General features: G+C 37.1%; 1 protein-coding gene across 16 annotated transcripts in view; it reads left to right on the top strand.

The window, feature by feature from the left end:
- The window catches only part of LOC307192094 (uncharacterized protein), an 868,937-nt gene that overhangs the window by 70,205 nt on the left and 777,863 nt on the right, over positions 1-20,869 (top strand). For all 16 annotated transcript variants that reach the window (XM_079932631.1, XM_079932629.1, XM_079932628.1 and 13 more), the window contains one exon: positions 8,505-8,572. The gene's annotated coding sequence lies outside the window, so the exon portion shown is untranslated. The remainder of the gene's footprint in view (positions 1-8,504; positions 8,573-20,869) is intronic.

Here is a 20,869-nt window from a genome sequence, read left to right as displayed (position 1 = left end):
AATATAAATGTCCCAAGGGAGACTGCATATTGAAAATTAATCTCAGCATACACAAAATACTAGTATGTGTTTCTTTAACTATACACAGTAAATTCAGTGCCCCTAAAATTTAAACATAAGACAAATATTTCTCTGTGGTATTGTTGTCTCTATATTTCTATAACACAAAACCAGGTTGTAAAATAAAATGTTGCAAAGCATTAACCAAAATTAACCAAAATTAACCAAAATTAATCAGTGCTATTACCTCCTTATGTACCTATATGTCCACCCAGCTACTTACCTGTCTACCAATCTGTATCTAACTTTTGAGAAAATGAAGCCAAAAAGCCTCAAATGAAAAAAAACCAAAAATCCATTCTGAGATTGTCTCCACAAAACGAATACGTCTTAACTAACTTTCGATGCCCTTTGACACCAAAAATCTCCCCCCGCCCCGCATGCCCTGTATTATTCATTATGAAATCAGAAAGGAAAGACATTGTTTTTGTAGGAAAGTGGCTTGTCCTGTTGCTCAGAGTTACCCTGACACTTTGCACAGATATTTTTTCAAGCCCCATTCTGAATTTGCGTCTATGTAAGGATCGGTGCAAGGATTATTAAATAGGTTTCATCTACAGTGCCGAACCCAGTAGATTGTGAGGATTTCCTGGGAGGACAGTTTTAAGAAAGATTGTGTATTAGTGGGAAAGAATGCCATGGTTATTTACCAATGCCTTTCCTTGGTTTGCTTTGGGGTGAAGTGAGAGTCAGAGAACACAGGAGTGGTGAGATCAGCTCCATGATTTTGTCAGCTCTGCACTGGACTGAAGAGTCAAAGGTTTAGACCTAATGTGCCCACTGTGCCAGTTACCTAGAGTTCTTTTACAGTGCATAGAATTCATGCCCAAATCTAGGAATCTAGTGGAGCCTGTCCTACCTATGTGCCTCTCTGGAGAGACTCATGGCATTTTAGATTCCATTTCTTAAAACTACAACCTCCTTTGGGCATTCTGGCAGATTACGGTCTGTCATTAATATACACTAACCTTGCCTGTGAATAGTGGACATGTCCCACATCTGACTTGAATCTCAAAGTGAGACATCTAGGCCAACAGACTTTGATAATGGTCTCAATGCGTTATTGATGAACTTTTCCATCTGAAAATGCCCTTTTATGTTTGAGAAGTTCAAAAAGTTCTAAGTTAGTCACTAAGAAGCCATCGCCCTGCTCAATGTCCTCTCATGGTTTTTGTTGGTATTCAGAAAATGACAAGAGTATGCTGCCCAAGTGTGGGGAAAAGACTATACCTACGAAAGCAATATTAAAAACTCACAATTAAGCCTAAATTAAAGAAAACTTTCTTGTCTGTTTTAACCAAGTAGATATTTTCCAAGCACTCAATGACTATGCTCCTATTAAGCATTTTATATTTTAGAAAGTGATGTACCTATACTTTTTGGGAGAGAATTAGCAGTAACAGGTACTATATAACTGTTAGTACTAATACTTTAGTTAGCACCACTTGAAAGCAGAATCCTGTCTCCCAAAGGAAACCTATTCCCCATCTAAGTCACTGAAGTAACCGCTGAATAATTAGCTAGCAATACCTTACATATTAATGTTTCAAATCATCCATCACTCGAAATCCTGTATTCAGCCTCAGCACACTTTCCTAAAAAAAGATTCATGCTTCCAGCTAAAAAAGCAGGGGATTCTTTCAGATATAACAGAAGACAGTGTGCTCAACGAGAGACAATCAGTCCCATTTTGAATAGTTTACAAATGGTTAATATGCTTTCATACTTTCTGTATGTCCTATTGAAAATCATCTCATCTATTATTGACATGCACTAGATTATAGGTGCTTATGGGAAACAATTTATTTTTTAAGGCAACAGACTAAGGAGGAGTTCCTTGAATCTGCAACAGCCATAGAAGAGTTGAACTTCATTGGTCAAAAAGGTGGGTAGTATTCTCAAACCACCTATTTGCAGAGTAGAATTATCTTACATAGAGTTGTATTTAGACATCCCTGAAGGTAGACGAATGTTAAATGCCATGTAGCATTTGGTTAAATGTGACAGCATGGGGCACCACGCTGTGACATTATTTTAGATTACAGGCTATGCCAAAAGCCATTTAACAGCACTATCAGGAAGAAGTGAAGGGACCCCAATGAAAGGTTTCTCTGCTCATCATACCTGCCTTTTAAAGTTTCCCTTGTTTCCATCAGCCTATTTTCTTCCTGTTCTTCTCTATCTTCCCTTTTCATTTAGAAATTCATTTCATTCCCTCCTGTATTCAATGATGCTCCTTGCTTCAGGGGCCCTTTATAGTAATTTATTCCATATGCTTATTATCCTTTGTGTAAAAGAGTTTTGCCTTCTTTTTTCCTTGTTCCCAACTTTCTAATTTTCAGATCATATCTACTCACTTCTCTGGTCTTGAAACATAAAGAGTTTGCTTGGATCAATTTTATCAATCCACCTTATAATTTTTAAAACTTCAGTTGGGTTACATGAAGTCTTTCCTTTTCCACTGAGAATTTGCTCAACTTTCCCCATCTTTTCACATAACTTAATCGTCGAGATCTGGTATCATTCATATAATTGCTCCACACTGTTCCCCTGAAGAGCAATTAAACCTTGCAAAGGTTTGATGACCAGCACTGTTTAAATTATATAAGGCAAGGACTAGAAAAGTTATATCAATAGCAATACTATAATGCCTTCAGTTGATAAAAGACCTGACTGCCTCAATTTATATTTACTATTACTAAAAAATATTATATCACACACTTCAGTAAACATTTATTATCTATCACTTGACAATTAGAGGAGGTGTGTGTGTGTGTTTTAATAATCCAGTTAACCCCAAAACACAAACTTTTTTTGTAAAACACATCAATGCCCAGATTTCTATTAGGGTCATGCCCACACCCTTTGGAAGGCTGGTTTAATAAAATCACATTAACTCATCTCCCAGAAGGCTTATTCAAGCTTCCCCTGCCCCATTAGATAGTATTGGTACATTTTAAGTAAATATTTCTTTTTCCACAAAACTTCCCGCCTCTACCAATGAGTCTGTTTATTTCCAAATGGTAAAAAAGAGGGATATTAATGCACAAGGAAGACAAGTAAACAAGAAATATGCCCTCAAAGCTACCTTTAGATAAGGCACTTCTAAGGTTTTTTTTAAATCATTTACTACGAGTCGTCCCTCAGTATCTGTGGAGGATTGGTTCCAGGACCACCGCCCCACCCATACGAAAAGCCATGGATGTTCAAGTCCCTTATGTAACATGGTGTAGTATTACATTCTGCCCTCCTATTCAGCGGGTTCCGCATCTGCGGATTCAGCCAATCGCGGATCTACTGACCCCAGCGTCGACTGCATTCAGCAATATCCATAGAGTGGTTCGCTGCCTATGGAAGTCTAAATTGTTGTGTATTTTTACAGGGTAATTTTTCATTCATTGAATTGATGTTTATTGAGTACTTACTGTATACCATGCACTATTCTAAATACCAGGAATGTAAAATAAACAACACAACATATACACAGAAAAATCAAATAAGGAAGAAAGCAAATGGCAGGACTTCCCTGGTCGTCCAGTGGCTAAGACTCCGTGCTTCCAACACAGGGAGCCCGGGTTGCATCCCTGGTCAGGGAACTAGATGTCGAGAGGAAGATCCCACACGTGGCAAGGCAGATCCAGCGCAGCCAAATAAATAAATAAATAAATATTAGAAACAAAAAAGAAAGAAAAAGCAAATGGCAAATGCTAGAAGAGACGTGAATGGCAATGGGGTACCTGAATGACTGGTAGTAGTTGAACACAGGCACTCTTTGGGGAGCTAATGTTCCAGCCGAGCCCTTGACAAGGCTGATCAAAAACGTTGCTTGACATAACCGATGCTGGATTGACTTAGGACAGCGAGACCGTTTATTTGTGAGAACTTCCAGCACTATAACTTGTTTGCTCTGCGTCAGTCCCAGATCCCCACCTCTCCTCCATGTGCCTGACAACAAACATTTCCTGCCTGCTCTTTTCCTATTATTTCAATTATTTATTATTTTTTTAGAAGATGTTGGGGGTAGGAATTTATTAATTTATTTTTGCTGTGTTGGGTCTTCATTTCTGTGCGAGGGCTTTCTCTAGTTGCGGCAAACGGGGGCCACTCTTCATCGCGGTGAGCGGGCCTCTCACTATCGCGGCCTCCCTTGTTGCGGAGCACAGGCTCCAGACGTGCAGGCTCAGTAGTTTTGGCTCACGGGCCTAGTTGCTCCGCGGCATGCGGGATCCTCCCAGACCAGGGCTCGAACTCGTGTCCCCTGCATTAGCAGGCAGATTCTCAACCACTGCGCCACCAGGGAAGCCCTATTGCAATTATTTAAAGCAGTTTGTTAAGTTTCAAGACAGTTCCCCTCTCCTCCACCATCCTGCACTTGCCCCCCTGCCCTCACCCATACTATCACCCCAGCCCCGCCCACAAAGCAGTTTTTAACAAGTCCCTCCTTCCCTCCCCAGCCACTGGCCGCGGCATATCAGAGCTTTGTTCCTCCATTCCTTCCCTGAAACAATTCTGGCTAACACTAGGCGTTTCCGCCTGCTGCAATAGTCCCTCTTAATAAAGTCATTCCTTACTGAAAAAATAAAAGTAAATAAATAAAATCATTTACTACTTACACATTTAATTGAATACCAGTTTTGACTTATAATAAATATTGAAATGAAGTCTTAAAGGTATTGGATGATGGAAGCTTTAAAAACATCTTTGTTAATGGTGGATTCTTTCTCAAAAAGAAGAATAGTGCTTATTTTTAAAAGCCTTGCTATGGCCTTTACTTAGTATGAATTAGGTGACTTGGGAAAAACTAGTTCTCTGATAATAACTGCATTTACTTAAAAATTGTTCAAATGAAGTTAAATTATAAAATGATTATTTTTAAAGACAATGAAAAAAGCCTTTTAGAGGTTTTTCTACACCCAGATGTCTACAAATTGCTTGTATGTAATATCCAGTTTTAAAGCTCTGAATGAATATGGATGGAGGGCAGTGTGCAAACTGCCCAGATCTCATATTATCTTAATGACTCAGCAGCAATTCTCACCCACCTCACTGTCCTGTACTTTCTGAAACACCACTTTGATGTTCACCATTCTCCATATAGAGACAAGGGACCCCACATAAGAAATTTCAGCACAGACATTCTTTTGACTAATACCCACCACTGAAATGACTGTATTTTTAACTTAAGAACAAAATGATGGGTAGTTTTGGTGATGGGGTCAAAGAAACACCGTTATTTTTCTTAGACCAGTGGTTCTCAACTCATGCTGCATATTAATATCACCTGGGAAGCTTTAAAACATGCCAATCTCCAAGTCTAACCCCAGGCCAATTAAGTCAGTCCATGGGCTTTGGAATTGATGTTTTTAAGCCAGAGTGATACTAATGGGCAATCAGAGTTGAGATGCATTTATTTAAACCAATAGTTCTCACCTGGGTCAGGGTGCGCATTGTAATCACTAGACGGTATCTTCCAGAACGCCCGGAATGTGGGGTGGGAGTGTCGGGGACAGTATTTTCAACAGTCCCTGCAGATTGTATTGCCATTCTTGTTTATCCAAAGTAGAATCTGAATGATATATCTATGTGTATTTTTATAGAACTCACCACATGATTCTGATGTGCCCTTCACTTACATTTGAGAATCACATTCTTGGGTTATTTGTCCAAGCACATATGTATTAATAGAGTCAAAGCAGCAAATTAAGTGGTTCTAAGAGCTGCAGTTGTATCTGGCAGACTAATCCTGAACTCAACATTTCTGAAATGTGCCAGAGGATACCCCCAAATTCTTATTCATCACTGGGAGATGTGCTACACTAACATGTTTCTCAAGGTGTTTTCTTTAGAACCAAATCTTGTGGAGGGATAATGGTTATGTCTTTCCCGAAAAAAATACATGTTTGGAGGGGCAGGGGCAGTTCTTTGATCTAATAAGATTGGGAGATGCGGTTTCAAGCAGTACGAAATAGATTTCTTTAAAGCATAATTTATGAGAGCCTTGAATGTACTGCTATACACTGGGAATTTTCTAGAGCAGCACTCCTCAAACTTAATGTACATACAAACCTATCTGGCGGCATAGTAGAAAAAATACTTGTTAGGACTCTTGCCACTGCTAATAATTAGTCAAAACAGAAAAGAAGGGGTCATGAAAGAAACTAGTATTTCTTGATTGACTACCATTAAATAATTTAATGTGGTTAACACATCTATGAGATAGGTGATGTTTTCCTATTTTACAGGTGAGGAAACTGAGGTTGAAAGAGATGAAATAAGTTGCCCCAAATCGTAGAATTATTAAACTCAAGCTATGATTCTGAATCCAGGTTCATCTTATTTCCAAACCTGTGCTCTTTTCACCAAATCTTCTTTTATCCCTTCCCCTTCCTTTTTAAAATAAGGTATACTTTTCATATAGTAAAATGAATAAATCCTAAGTGTATAGCTTGGAAATTTTTAATATATATTTATACTCAAGTAACCATCACTCAGAGCAAATTAGTATATTTCCATTCCCCAGAAAATTTCTTCATACTCCTTCCCAGATAATGATCCCCCCTCCCAGAGGAAGCTCTATCCTGATTTCTATTACCACTGGTTAGGTTTTGCCTATTCTTGGACTTCATACAAATGGAAATATACTTTTATGTACTCATTTATGTCTGTCTTCTTTCACTAAATACAATTGTTTTGAGATTCATCCATATCATTGTGTGTATATGTGGTTTGTTAATTCTTTCTCCTATTGGTAGACATTTACACTGTTGCCAGTTTTTTGCCTATGCTGAATAGAGTCTCTATGAATATTCTTGTACAATTTTTTAAAGATATAAACACTCATTCCTTTGGGAGGTCTACATAGCAATGGAGTTGCTGTATCATAGAGTAGGCATGTATCAAGCTTTATTAAAACCTCTCAAGCACCAAAAGTAGTGGTGCCAGTTTACAAAGTCTTTGTACCATCAGCAATGAATGGCAGCTCCAATTATTTACTTTTTGCCTCCTCTTATTTCTTGACTGTCTTTTTATCCATTTCATCCTAGATATGCAAAATCAAGAAAAATGTAATCCTTCTAAAAGGCTATCTTGGAATAGTGTGCAAAATTAATGGAAAAGGGCTTCCCTGGTGGTGCAGTGGTTGGGAGTCCGCCTGTTGATGCAGGGGACACGGGTTCGTGCCCCGGTCCGGGAAGATCCCACATGCCGCGGAGCCGCTGGGCCTGTGAGCTATGGCCGCTGAGCCTGTGCGTCTGGAGCCTGTACTCCGCAACGGGAGAGGCCACAACAGTGAGAGGCCGCATACCGCAAAAAAAAAAAAAAAATTAATGGAAAAAATAATTCCCTTAACAACTGGATGGGGGCCCACCCTACCCAATTTTAATAGGGTGATCTTTCAAACAGTGAAATGACCATCATAGAACCCAGAATAAGGGCCGAACATGGCTATTGATAAGGAAAAGACAAAAAGAAATATGAACAGACAAGATGCCTTAGAAGGAAAAGGAGGAATAAGCAGGGGAAAGCAGGAGGCATCAAAGACAAATGCAAATGTGGATAGAACAATAAAGGCAGGTTGCAAGGTGACTGGGATCCACAGTAGGTGAATGCCTGAAAGCCTTGATTGGCAGGCAGACACTGAACAAAGAAAGAGTGGCTGCCAGGGAGCCGTCAGGAATTGCCTACTCTGAATGGGTTCTGTTTAAAAATCAACATGGAATCATACTTTTATATAAGTTTTTCCTAAGAAGAATCACATTTCCCTCCCTCACTTACTAAGAGACTAATGTGATTTTTAGCCCTCGCTTTTGTTCATCAATCACTCTCTTTCATTCATCAACCTGGTTTGGTGCAGGTGCATAATTTACTCGGTCCTTTTCCCCTATGTGTGCTGAACTCAGATGCAGCCTCATTTTGGTTTTGCCTCCTGCAGTGTTACCTCAGTGCTGTGGCGTCTCTTTATGTAACATGCTTCTGTTTCTAGGCCAAACATTCAACAACTTCCCTCAGTCAATTCCAAGAGCTCAGCGGTATCATCTAAATTTGGAGCTCTAAACCAGTCTCCCCAGGCTAAAATTAATCACAAATCCCCAAAAAAGCATTTTAAAGACACTCACAGCTTCAGCCTAAAAGTAGGTCTTTGAATGACTAAAAAATAAATAATACTCTGCTGTACTTATTGATTCCTATTCTTGTCTGTTAGCTCAATTTGGTCATGGATATTGGTATGGTCAGGCCATTCAAGATGGCTGTTCTCTTGCTCTCTGTCCATCCTCTTCTCAACCAGGACCTGCTTCACTCACATGAGTATCCAATTCTCTTAATTACAGGGCTTAATCAGAACTGCTTTCGTGCTTGCCCCCCGCCCAGTCGCTGGTTTCCCCGGTAACTTATGAGCCAACCTGAAGTCAATTCCCCCTATAAATGGTAGCCTTCTTCTCCTTCAGGTAGCCAAGTTTTTTCCTGTGTCCTGCCTGCTGTCTGCTAAACATCGTCGCTCCAGGACTTCTGACTTGTAAGTTTCCCTATTCAATAAGTCCTTGATGTCCCTGTCACTGCTTCTGGGCTCTTTCTTTGGTCTTGCCGCTGGGCAATTACAAGCCTGCAGGCCTGAGGGGTGCAGCCCAACAATGTGATTTTACACTTGTGGAAAGTTTGCTGTATATGGTGATATTGAATTTAGACCCAGCTTGCTATGCTCAGCTCTCCCATTTGCCCAAGGAATTCTTAAAAACCCATTTATGAGACTAGAGCCTAATGGGCAACAACTGTACTAAACTTTTTCTAGCCACCACCACATTAGAAGTGATCATTCATGTAAGGGTACATAGAAGATAGACCTTGCCGTCTGAATATCCTTCTTAGAGTACTTACCATTTGGAGATGCATGACCAAAAAATACAACTGATTGGCCAATAGCAGGGTGATTTATTTAATCTGTTCATCTCTCTTATGTTTTATGCATTGCTGAGTAGCAAACTTCAGATGGACATGTGAAATACATGAAGCATTATAAACCAATGGCCCAGAGTATATATGATTGTTTAGTTCTAGGTTGCTATCCATATCAGGTAATTAAAATTTTTTCAAAGGACTGATTTTTGAAAAGCATGTTTTAAATCAGAAGGCTATCTTGCTCAAAGTTGCTAAATTTTTGACTTATTTTCATTAAAAGTTATACAGGGTTTCTGTCTCTTTAGATATTTCATAATTGTTTAAAATTAACCCAATCAGAACAGAAAGCAGGTGATAGGTTTTACTGGTTCTGTGGAGATTAAATAAGAATTTTACCAACTGCTTTTTTTTTTCTTTCGTCAAATATCAACCAAGGGTAAATAAAACAGGAAATAACGTAGGAAAGCTATATGTGGCATATAAATGTATGACAAAGGATATCAACAAAATTTTGGAAAAGTCATCTAAATTTTTTATAGTTCTAAAAAATATCCAACTATTCTAAAAGGAAAAATAAAAACAATATAAAGACAGTAATGGAGAAAGCAGCACCTGCTTTTTTACGTAAGAACAATCCCCATAGTTTCTTAAACTATACACTGGAGTCACAGTCCTCACATTCTATGTATTTTAGTTTTATATTTAAAAACTCACTCATATAAGAACTAAGAAAAGATCAATTATCACCCACTGCATAATACCTTAAAAATTCTACATCTTTACCTTTTCACTTTTGCATTGTATGTCCACTTGTTACAATTTATGACTACCAATTAATATAGATGCAAGAAATGCATATACTGTCAAAATTGCTAACTTTATAACTTTTTTCTCTACAATTTTCTATTTGAAATAAGTGAATCAAAGACCTTTTTCTTTTTTATCCTATTGTTTTTTCTCTAAAAGCCACTCAGCTCTTAATAAAAAGAAATAGTAAGTACTAGCTGTAAAATAATCTGTCAATCAATCAGGCACTTACACTTTGGGCAGACCACTCATGGAGCTTTAGAAAAGATTTTTTAAAAACACAAATAAAGGAAAATCACAAATGTGGATTGGAAAATTCCATTTTATATTGATTTTATTACTAGAATTTGGAAAGAAACCTTGTGACTGTATTAAGCTAATGTTGTAATGGGTGAAATGAAAGAGACAATTTAGAACCTTGGGCAGTTGATCATGGAAAAATTGTTCCCCTGAGCCCTTCATTCAAGTACCTGGGAGAAGGAGAGCATCCCCTTCTACTTAATTGGTCCCTGTAAATCTCTTGGTTAGTTTTTGGTGTTTTACTGTATTGTCTATAATGGGGAAGATGAGATGAGGGAGTCAAATCCCCAGGAATGAAATAGAAGGTGCTATGCTACCTGCCTTCTTTTGTGAAGCTAATTGCAAATAATAATGACTTGGGTAAAGATTTTAGATCATCTGGTATGTACCATAAAATATTTCAAAATTCTATCCTGCTTTTCCTTTTTAAGATGAAGTTTGTGGATATAAGTAAACTTTCAGGTTTTTCAAGAAATTTTTTAGGGAGGCTACTCTACCTTCTAACAGCATGGTCTCTAAAATTGTGTGCATCAGATAACATCCTCAAACACTGCATTTTTATCTAACTGCCAGAAATATTTGCCCAAATAATTTGTGTTTGCAAATTTAGAGCCTGGGTTAAGACCATTTGCAAAAATTGGCCCTGGAAATGTCAAGTACACAGAGCCTTTATATAGCATCATAAATATTAAAAGGTAGAAAACCTAGATCATTAAGTTCCAGAGAAGTAATACACCATATGTACCCATCTGACACTCAGAAGAACAAGAAGCTTCAAATCTTTGGGGGAGGGAGTCCTTAGAGCTTCAACTTTAAAATTCCCCACCTTAAGCACAATTTATAACATGCTGTCACACATTCTTGGGTTCAAAGATAAATCAAGTGCATTTTTTTCTTTTTAAAAATGGATATTTTGTTTTCCATTGGCCTGTTGCCATGTTTAATTGGACACAGCCTGAAAGGGAGGCTGATCTCCAGGGGTCCCTCGTTTTGGCCTGTGAGGAATGGGTGTGATAAGTGTTTACAGTACAGTTCTGACTGCAGCAAGTCCAAATGGCCATTGCTTCCTATTACCTAGTTTAAAAATATACAGTTGAGAGGTAAAACCTGGATAGTCTGAGGTGCTTAGAAAAGGAGAAAATTGGATTTCATGACATTTTTGCAGCAAACAGGATTCAGAACATAATGGTTAACAGCGACTAACCCATAAGATTCTAGATGAGACTCAAATTCTAGATTCTATATGAGAAAGAGCAGTTTTGCTGAACAATTTCAGAAAGAAAAATCCCATAGGCCCCTTTTTTACTGAAGGGTAAATTTAAAAAATAATGAGATCGTATTCTTAATAGCATGCCTTAGAGTTAACAAAATGTTTTCCCACAAACTATCTAAACTTGATCTTTATAACATAGTGGATGGTTTGCCTTATTATTCTTATTTGTACATTGAGAACACTGGAAGCCAAAGAACTAAAGTATTTCACAAAATACTATGCCATTAATAAGTTCATGTTCATTATTCTAACACATGAGATTTAATTCCAAAGTTTAGGACATACTAAGTACCTAAAACTTTTAATTTATTTTAATTATGAAAACTGTCTCCAAGTATATTGGAAACTATTGGAAATCTCACAAGCTTGTGTAAAAGGGAAGTTTATATTTTTAGACTTTAGTATTTCTGACCAAATAAACAGTGATACAGCTTTCTAGATTTTGACTTTATTTTTCGAATCGCTTTTACTTATGCAGTGTTTTATATTTCGATGTGACCACAAGGTGGGGAGGGTTCACTGTGTGAACTTAAATTTCTCCATCAATTATTTTCTATGGTTTCTTAACAATGGAATGGGGCTATTCTTCAACTTGAGAATTTAAAACTTGTTGGTGTGGTATTATTTGGGCTACATTATGACCTGGGCATAAAATATGCCATTCCTGGTGTACTCGGTTGAGTAACATTATCTGAATGCAGTTCAAGACTAAGAAATAGATCAAGGGATAATTGTTCAAAGGTGGCTTTGCACTTAATTCTTTCTGGGACTATTAGGGTCAAACTCTCTGATATACTGATCTGACTCTCTGATTCTGATCACTGGCTTGACCGTAAGCTTGGCTGCAATGTCCTATCACATCTTAATTTAAAAAATAAAAATAAAAAGATTTGGGAATTTAAGGAGGGAATGAGTCCAGGATTCCACCTTTCATCCTATACCTCTGTATTAGTTTGCTAGGGCTGTCATAATGAAGCACCACAGACTTAGCTTGAACAACAAATTTATTTTCTCATAATACTGGAGGCTAGAAATCTGAGATAAGGTGCCAGCAAGGTTGGGGGTTTTTTGAGGCTTTTTCCCTTTCCTTGCAGATTAATGTCTTCTCCCCATGTGTGTTGGTGTTATAATCCCCTCTTCTTATAAGTACACCAGTCCTATGGATTAGGGCTCACCCTCTGAAGACGCCATCTCTAAATACAGTCATGTTGTGAGATACTGGGGGTTAGGACTTCAGCATATGAACTTTGAGATTACATGATTAGCCCATAGCAACCTCTCACTTCTTCACCATCACTTCCTGTGAAGGAAGAGTTGCTTACCTGGTTGCTCAGCTCTGACACTGATGAAACCACTTTGCTAGGTGGCATCAGAGGGTGGTAGGAGGCCATGCTTGTGGGTGTGGTTCTTCAACATCTTCTCTACTTTCTCTCTTGTACTCACACCAACAAAGTGGCATGACCCTAAAGTGCTTCTTTTTCTGATTCCTCCTGTGTGGTCAGAGAAGAAAAGGACAAAAGAAAGAAAAAAACATTATAATGTTCCACGTTGCCAAGCAAAAATCACAAAATCTAAGCTTTTGTTAAAAATATGTCCACATTAAAAAAAAAAAAAGAATAAACCTCTCGGCTCCACGTACCCCCTCTAGCTTCTGTGATGGCTCTCCCTGTCACGTCCCAGACACAATTCTGACGTCTCCACTTTTTTACCTCTCCTTCGTTCTTCCTGGTACTGCATCTGGTTCACTCTTCCATCAGTTCAATAACACTGTTCTCTTGAAGGTCACCACAGAGTTCTCTAAAACCACATCCAGCCCACAATCTTCTTATCTTCCTCATTGAACTTCACATTGCAGTCTTTTCCTTCTCCAATCCATTCTCAAATCCACTTTGTAGCTCCATATAGTTTTGAGATTTCTGTAACTTCCTGGTGGGTTTTTAAAAATTATTATATGTTGACATTTTATGTTGTCTTTTTCCTTAAATTCTACTTTGCCAGATGTCAAAATGACTAAACCAGTTTATTTAGCTATTGTTTGGCTGGCATATATTTTCCCAAGACTTTAATATAAATTGTTCTCTATGGTTTTGTTTAACATTTCTTTGAAGATAATCCCTCTTTTTTCTCTAGGTGATTTTTTTTTTTTTTTGCGGTATGCGGGCCTCTCACTGTCGTGGCCTCTCCCGTTGCGGAGCACAGGCTCCAGACGCGCAGGCTCAGCGGCCATGGCTCACGGGCCCAGCCGCTCCGTGGCATGTGGGATCTTCCGGGACCGGGGCACGAACCCACGTCCCTGCATCGGCAGGCAGACTCTCAACCACTGTGCCACCAGGGAAGCCCCGTCTAGGTGATTTTTATGTGCCATTAGTTTCTGCCATTTCACTATGATGAATTATAATTTGTAGTTTTTTCAATTTACTCTCCTTGGAATTTGTTGGGCTATCTGCTTCCCTAAATTGGTATAAATATAAATATATATACACATATTTGTATATATATGTATATATATATTTGAGTATATATATATAACATATATATGCCAATATATAAACCTATATATTTCTCACTTCATCCTTCATGTCTCTCAACCACGCTTTAATATTTTCTACTTCTGTCTTTCTCTGCCACATTCTGGGTAATTTCTTCATCTGTATCTTCCATTTGCTAATTTTCTTTTTATCAATCTATTGCTAAAATGCTATTCCTGCCCATTAAATTTTTCATTCAAATAATTGTATTTTTTTCCTCTTTAGAAGTTCTATTCATTTCTTTGCCAGATAATTTTCTTTTTTCTTGATTTCAGCCATGTGTCTAATACCTTTTATATATGCTTGTACTTTGTTTTCTGGTTACTCTTATTTCTGAAGGCTTGGAATTTTATTTAGCTGCCTCTTTGTTTCTGTTCTATTTTGCTCATGGTATCTTATTTCCTTGTTTGTTTTATAGATTTTGACTGAAAGCTTATTTTTTTTTTATTGAAGTATAGTTGATTTACAATATTGTGCTTTAGGTGTACAGCAAAGTGATTCATATACACATATATATTTAAGATTATTTTCCATTACAGGCTATTACAAGATATTGAATATTATTCCCTGTGTTACACAGTAAATCCTTATTGCTTATCTACTTTACATATGGTAGTTTGTATCTGTTAATCCCATACTCCTAATTTATCCCCTAAGTTTGTTTTCTATCTGTGAGTCTGTTTCTGTTTTGTATATAGATTCATTTGTATTATTTTTAGATTCCACAAATAAGTAATAACATATAGTATTTGTCTTTCTCTGTCTGACTTACTTCACTTAGTATGATATTCTCCAGGTCCATTCATGTTGTTGCAAATGGCAATATTTCATTCTTTTTTATGGCTAAGTAATGAGATATATATATATATATATATATACACCACATCTTCTTAAACCAATTATCCATTGATGGGTATTTGGGTTGTTTCCATGTCTTGGCTATTGTAAATAGAGCTGCTATGAACATTGGGGCGCATGTATTGATATCTTTTCAAATTACAGTTTTTGTCTTTGCTGGGTATATGCCCAGGAGTGGGATTTCTGGAGCTCTATGTTCAGCTTTTTAAGGAACCTTCATACTGTTCTCCATAGCGGCTATACCAATTTACATTTCAACCAAAAGTGTAGGAGGGTTCCCTTTTCTCCACACCCTCTCCAGCATTTATTATTTGTAGACTTTTTGATGATAGTCATTCTGACTGGTGTGAGGTGATACCTTATTGTAGTTTCAATTTACATTTCTCTAATAATTAGTGATGTTGAACATTTTTTAATGCGCCTGTTGGCCCTCTGTATGTCTTCTTTGGAGACACATCTTTTTAGATCTTCTGCCCATTTTTTGATGGGGTTGTTTGTTTTCTGACATTGAGCTATATGAGCTGCTTGTATATTTTGGAAATTAAATCACTGTCGGTCGCATCATTTGAAAATATTTTCTCCCATTCTGTAGGTTGTCTCTTTGTTGATGGTTTCCTTTGTGCAAAAGTTTTTAAGTTCTATTAGGTCCCATTTGTTTGTTTTTGCTTTTATTTCTTTTTGCCTTGGGAGACTGATCTAAGAAAATATTGCTGCAATTTATGTCTGAAAATGTTTTGCATATGTTTTCTCCTAGGAGTCTTATGGTGTCATGTCTTATATTTAGGTCTTTAAACCATTTTGAGGTTATTTTTGTATATGAGGTTATTTTTGTATATGGTGTGAGAGAGTGTTCTAATTTTATTGATTTACATGAGGCTGTCCAGCTTTCCTAGCACCACTTGCTGAAGAGACTGTCTTTTCTCCATTTTATATTCTTGTCTCCTTTGTCATAGATTAATTGACCGAAGGTGTATGGGTTTATTTCTGAGCTCTCTATTCTGTTCCAGATGTCTGTTTTTGTGCCAATACCATGCTGTTTGATTACTGTAGCTTTGTAGTATTGTCTAAAGTCTGGGAAGGTTATACCTCCAGATTTGCTCTTTTTTCTCAGGATTGCTTTGGCAATTCTTGGTCTTTTGTGGTTCCATATAAATCTTAGGATTATTGGTTCTAGTTCCATAAAAAAAGTCATAGTTTTTTTTGGGTTTTTTTTTTTTTTTTTGCAGTACACGGGCCTCTCACTGTTTTGGCCTCTCCTGTTGTGGAGCACAGGCTCCGGACGCGCAGGCTCAGCGGCCATGGCTCACGGGCCCAGACACTCCGTGGCATGTGGGATCTTCCTGGACCGGGGCATGAACCCGCGTCCCCTGCATCGGCAGGTGGACTCTCAACAACTGTATCACCAGGGAAGCCCTCATGGATATTTTTACAGGGCTCACATTAAAGATTTAGCTTACTTTTCTTTTCTTTTTTTTTTAAATTCAAACAGAAAGTCACAAAAATTATAATCATCCTCATCAGTTCAATCAGTCCCATGTAATTAATTTTTTTTCATCTTGATCTTTTGTTAGCACTTTTATGAAATCATCAGTTTTCCATTAAAGTTCTGAAAATGCTTATTCATTCAGTTCAGCAGTACAGTTACCAGAAACCTGTACTTGTCAGAGTCTTTTCCATGTAGCTTACTTTTCTTGTAACTTTTATCTGTGGTGATTCAATAAGAATGGAGATAGAAATCGACTTTTCCAGAACAAATTGAACTTGCTCTTGATAGCCATCTGAGGGCACCATCAGTCCAGGACCACTTTTTATCTCTGGAATACCTATTAGTTATTTATTGGAGGCTCTTGATTATCCTCCATGTCTTGCGATATTTTTTCCTCTCTCTTTTCTAAAAATATCTTTTCTTCTTTTTCTCTGGGTGTTATTTCTCTGGGTGTTATTCTGAGTTAACCCCTCAGAAGCCTTTTGTTTCACCTTTCAATAGGAAAAACACCTATTGTTTTTCCTCTGAGTTCAATATGAAGTTTATTCTAGGTATAGACTTTTGTATCTTTATAACTCTTTTTCGTGTAAAATTTAAGGTTTGTTCTTTTTGTATACTTATGCTAATTATTTTTGTATGGACATTATGAGATTTTTAGCATCCTCAACTTATTTTAAAAAAACACTTTTTTCATACTATTCTAGTCATTATTTTAATCTCAGTGAATTGACTTCTGGTAGTATACTTTTGGGTATCTTTTTAATGTGTACTCTCTTCCTTTCTTCCTCTTCTCTCTCTTTCATTTTTTCCTCCTCCTCCCTCCCCCCCCATCCCCTTCTCCCTCCCCTCCCTTCCTCTTCCTCCTCCTCTCTTGCTCACTCTTGCTCTCACTCTCTTGCTCACTCTTGCTCTCACTCTCTTGCTCTTGCTTTCACTCTCACAATTTCTCTCCTCACCCCTATCTAATGGTTTTTCATTTCCTGTGATACCAAATCCTGAAATGCCTTCTGCACCAAGTTTCTATTGGGGTCCTTGCATTCCAGTCCCCAAACAATTTTTTCCAGTTTTCTTGTGATACTGTGTGTATTTTCAGCTGCCTCTCAAAGGTTGAAGTTGTATGTAAAGCACAGTTCCAGTCTCTGTATCATCAACATCTTGGAATCCACAATATCCTCTGTTTTCAAGAAATCTTCCTAGCAAATGTGAAGCATTTTAATCCCAGTTCCCTGCATAAGCTGAATCCCAGCTACCTTTGCTTTCTCTGGAATTTGACTTCAGTGGGCTAATTGCTTCTGCCTACTCTTTGCTTTGTTTGTGTGGTCAGTTGGGAAGAGTATCTTATTTCTGTGCCAGGTTGAATCTTTACTTATTTTTTTTAACTTTATACATCATCTTTTTGTGGTTGGAACCATGGAGTTACCCAAAAGCATGAACTTACAGAATCATCTTGTCTGGAAGTCCAAACTGTTTCCTATATTGCTTTCTTATTTTTCTAAAACATAATTTTGACCATTTTACTCTTTCCTAAAATAATTTATTGAATTCTCAGAAGTATTAACCTAGTAGAATAGTGAAGTCTCTGGTTCAGAAATTTTAAACTAAGTGAAATTTTTTATTTTTTTTAAAAGTATTGAGACTTCCCTGGTGGCACAGTGGTTAACAGTCTGCCTGCCAATGCAGGGGACACAGGTTCAAGCCCTGGTCCAGGAAGATCCCACATGCCGCGGAGCAACTAAGCCCGTGTGCCACAACTATTGAGCCTGCACTCTAGAGCCCACGAGCCACAACTACTGAGCCTGCGAGCCACAACTACTGAAGCCTGTGCACCTAGTGCCCATGATCCCCAACAAGAGAAGCCACCGCAATGAGAAGCCCATGCGCCACAATGAAGAGTAGCCCCCGCTCGCTGCAGCTAGAGAAAGCCCGCGCTCAGCTACGAAGACCCAACACAGCCAAAAATAAATAAATAAATTTATTTAAAAAATATATTATTTGACTCCTTGGTTAATGACAAATTTTCATGGTGAAATCCCAAAATTATAGCTCTTTAGATGCACTCTTCTTACCTTCTTTTAAAGGGCTCATGTCCAATTTAACCAGCAGTAACCCATTTAAGATGTTCCCATGAGAAGTAGCCTGAAAAAAATATTATTTTCTTGACTAGATTTTCATATGGAAAGAGAGCATAGGTAGTAATTTATGAAGCAAACTTGAAAACAATATCTAACCAAGTAAATTTGATTTGAATGCAGAAAGTTGATGCCTCCATTATATACAAATTTACCAGTTTGAAATGTCTTTAATTATAACATTAGCTGGTCTTTGCAGGATATCTTAATACATTTAAAGAAGTTGAGTTATATCAGTTTCCCATTGCTGCTGTGTCAATTTATCACACACTTCGTGGCTTAAAGAAAACAAATTTATTACATAGTTGGGGAAGTCAGAAGTCTGAAATGGGTATCACTGGGCTAAAATATAGATGTCAACAGGGTGCATTCCTTCTGGAGGCTATAAGGAAGATCCATTATCTTCCCTTTTCCAGATTCTAGAGGTCACCACATTCCTTAGCTTCTGGCCCCTTTCTCCATCTTCAAAGCCAACAGCATAGCATCATCAAGTCTTTCTCTGACTCTGGTCCCTTTTCTGACTTCTTCCATGTTTTCAGAACCTCAGTATTTCCAATGGCTCCACTCAGATAATCCAGGACAATCTCCCATTTTAGAGGTCAGTTGATTAAAAACCTTAATTCCATTCTAATCTTAATTCATCTTTGCCTTGTAACCTAACATAGTCACGGGTTCTATAGATTAGGATGTAGGCATCTTTGAGGGAAAATTATTCTACCTATCACAGGAATATTTAAGAAATGTACAAACTCTATTCCAGGAAAAGTTTACAGTTAATGCTGGTCAGTTTGTTTTCACTGTTTTTATCTTATTTTAAGATTTTATTTTATGCCATAAAAAGTGCTTCTGATCTTAAAGATCCTGATACCTACAACTTGGAAGTGTGAGGTATTACTCATGGCATTTGCAGATTAGACACTATTCTATTCTATTTCATCTGCTATGCTCTATCTGGTAAGGTTGGAATTTATTCAATCATAAAATATTAGATTTACATAGTATTAGAATATCAATTTCTCAAAGTATTTTCTCATACATGAGTGTAATTAATATGAATATTTTATCACTTTCTGAATGTTAATCTTAAATAAAAATTAATATTTCAATATTTTCTATTTCACTTTCTGCATCTTATATTTTTTAACTTTAAACATTTTCTTTTTAATATTAAACATGTCATCAGTCTTAAAAACAGCCTCAACTATTTTAAAAAAAATCTTATTTTCTGAAGTCTCAAGGCCTACGTTTCTCATAAAAAATTTTTTGTATAGGTATTGTTAAAAAATGATTAAAGAAAGCAATTTAGGTGATACAAACAAACTTTATATATGAAGCAGATAGTCACCTTTTGGGAGACTGCGAAATGGGGCAGAAGGAAAAAAACTTTTATAGCATAGGTAATAAAGAATGAGGAAGAGATAAATAGAAAATATCTGATTGGCTGGGGTCACATAGTTAACATTGTTTGGGGTGAGAAGGCCCAGAGTTAGCTTCGTATTTGGGGATTGGCTGACTGAGTATACTGCACTTATGATCAAGTGGAGTATTTACAGGGACATGAAAGTTATCTTTCACTTGGTTGATGTGGCACCCTGAGCAAGAGCAGCTCCATCTTGGGCTTAGAAATTTTTTCCAACAATATTTATTTTTCTATTACAATGGACTTTTTGTTTAAAGCTAACAAGTCATTGGAATCATCAATCAAACACAATGATCCAAAAAAGTCTATCATTATTTAGATGATAATTTTCTGAATTTTTCTTATTTTCTTCAAACTAAATGTCTTATTTTCTTCAAACTAAATGTCTTATTTTCATGGAAAAGTTATAAAATATAGCAACAGTACTAAGCAAACTATTTCAGAATGTTGTCATATACATACATTTTACACAGAAAATAATTCAAAAATTTTAAAGTATCTACAACCACAAAATAAGAAATGTATAATCTCATTAACTATTCCTCTGAAAACAACTTAAAATACTGCATATTTTGAGAAGTTGTCTTGGCTGTTTTAGTGAGCTGGTATGGAAAATAACTTTGTTAAATGCTATATTTAATGTGCCAATCTTGCAGCATTACGTTTGATGTTCAGAAAAAGATAACAGCGCCCACTATCACCACTTTTATTCAGGAGATAGGAGTATCTGAAAAAGCTAAGAATTAAGCAGTCTTTCACAAACCAAATAAAGACACAAAATCCAAACACAAAAAATGAGGATGCTTTGAGGGATACACACCAGATGTGGTTTCTAAGCAAAATAATTTAAAATGTGGAAAGAAAGGTAGTTTTCAGGAAATGTTAATTAATTATACTGAACCCAGCTGAATTAGAAAATCAGACAAGACCAACAGATTCTTAGACAGTGTTTTATATGTTATCTTTTCTGTTAAAAGTATTTTTCCCCATTCTTTGACTCTCAAACTTGAATTATTTTGTAATCATTTACTTCTCAGTTGGCTGGAGACATTCTCCCACCCCCATCTGAGGAAGGATATTTTTTTCTAAGCTTCTGTATGCTCATTTGATATGATG

Source organism: Stenella coeruleoalba (genome assembly GCF_951394435.1).
Source record: "Stenella coeruleoalba genome assembly, chromosome: 9".
Lineage (NCBI taxonomy): Eukaryota > Metazoa > Chordata > Mammalia > Artiodactyla > Delphinidae > Stenella > Stenella coeruleoalba.
The sequence above is the reverse complement of the archived record's forward strand: the minus strand, read 5'-3'. Positions and strand labels throughout refer to the sequence as shown.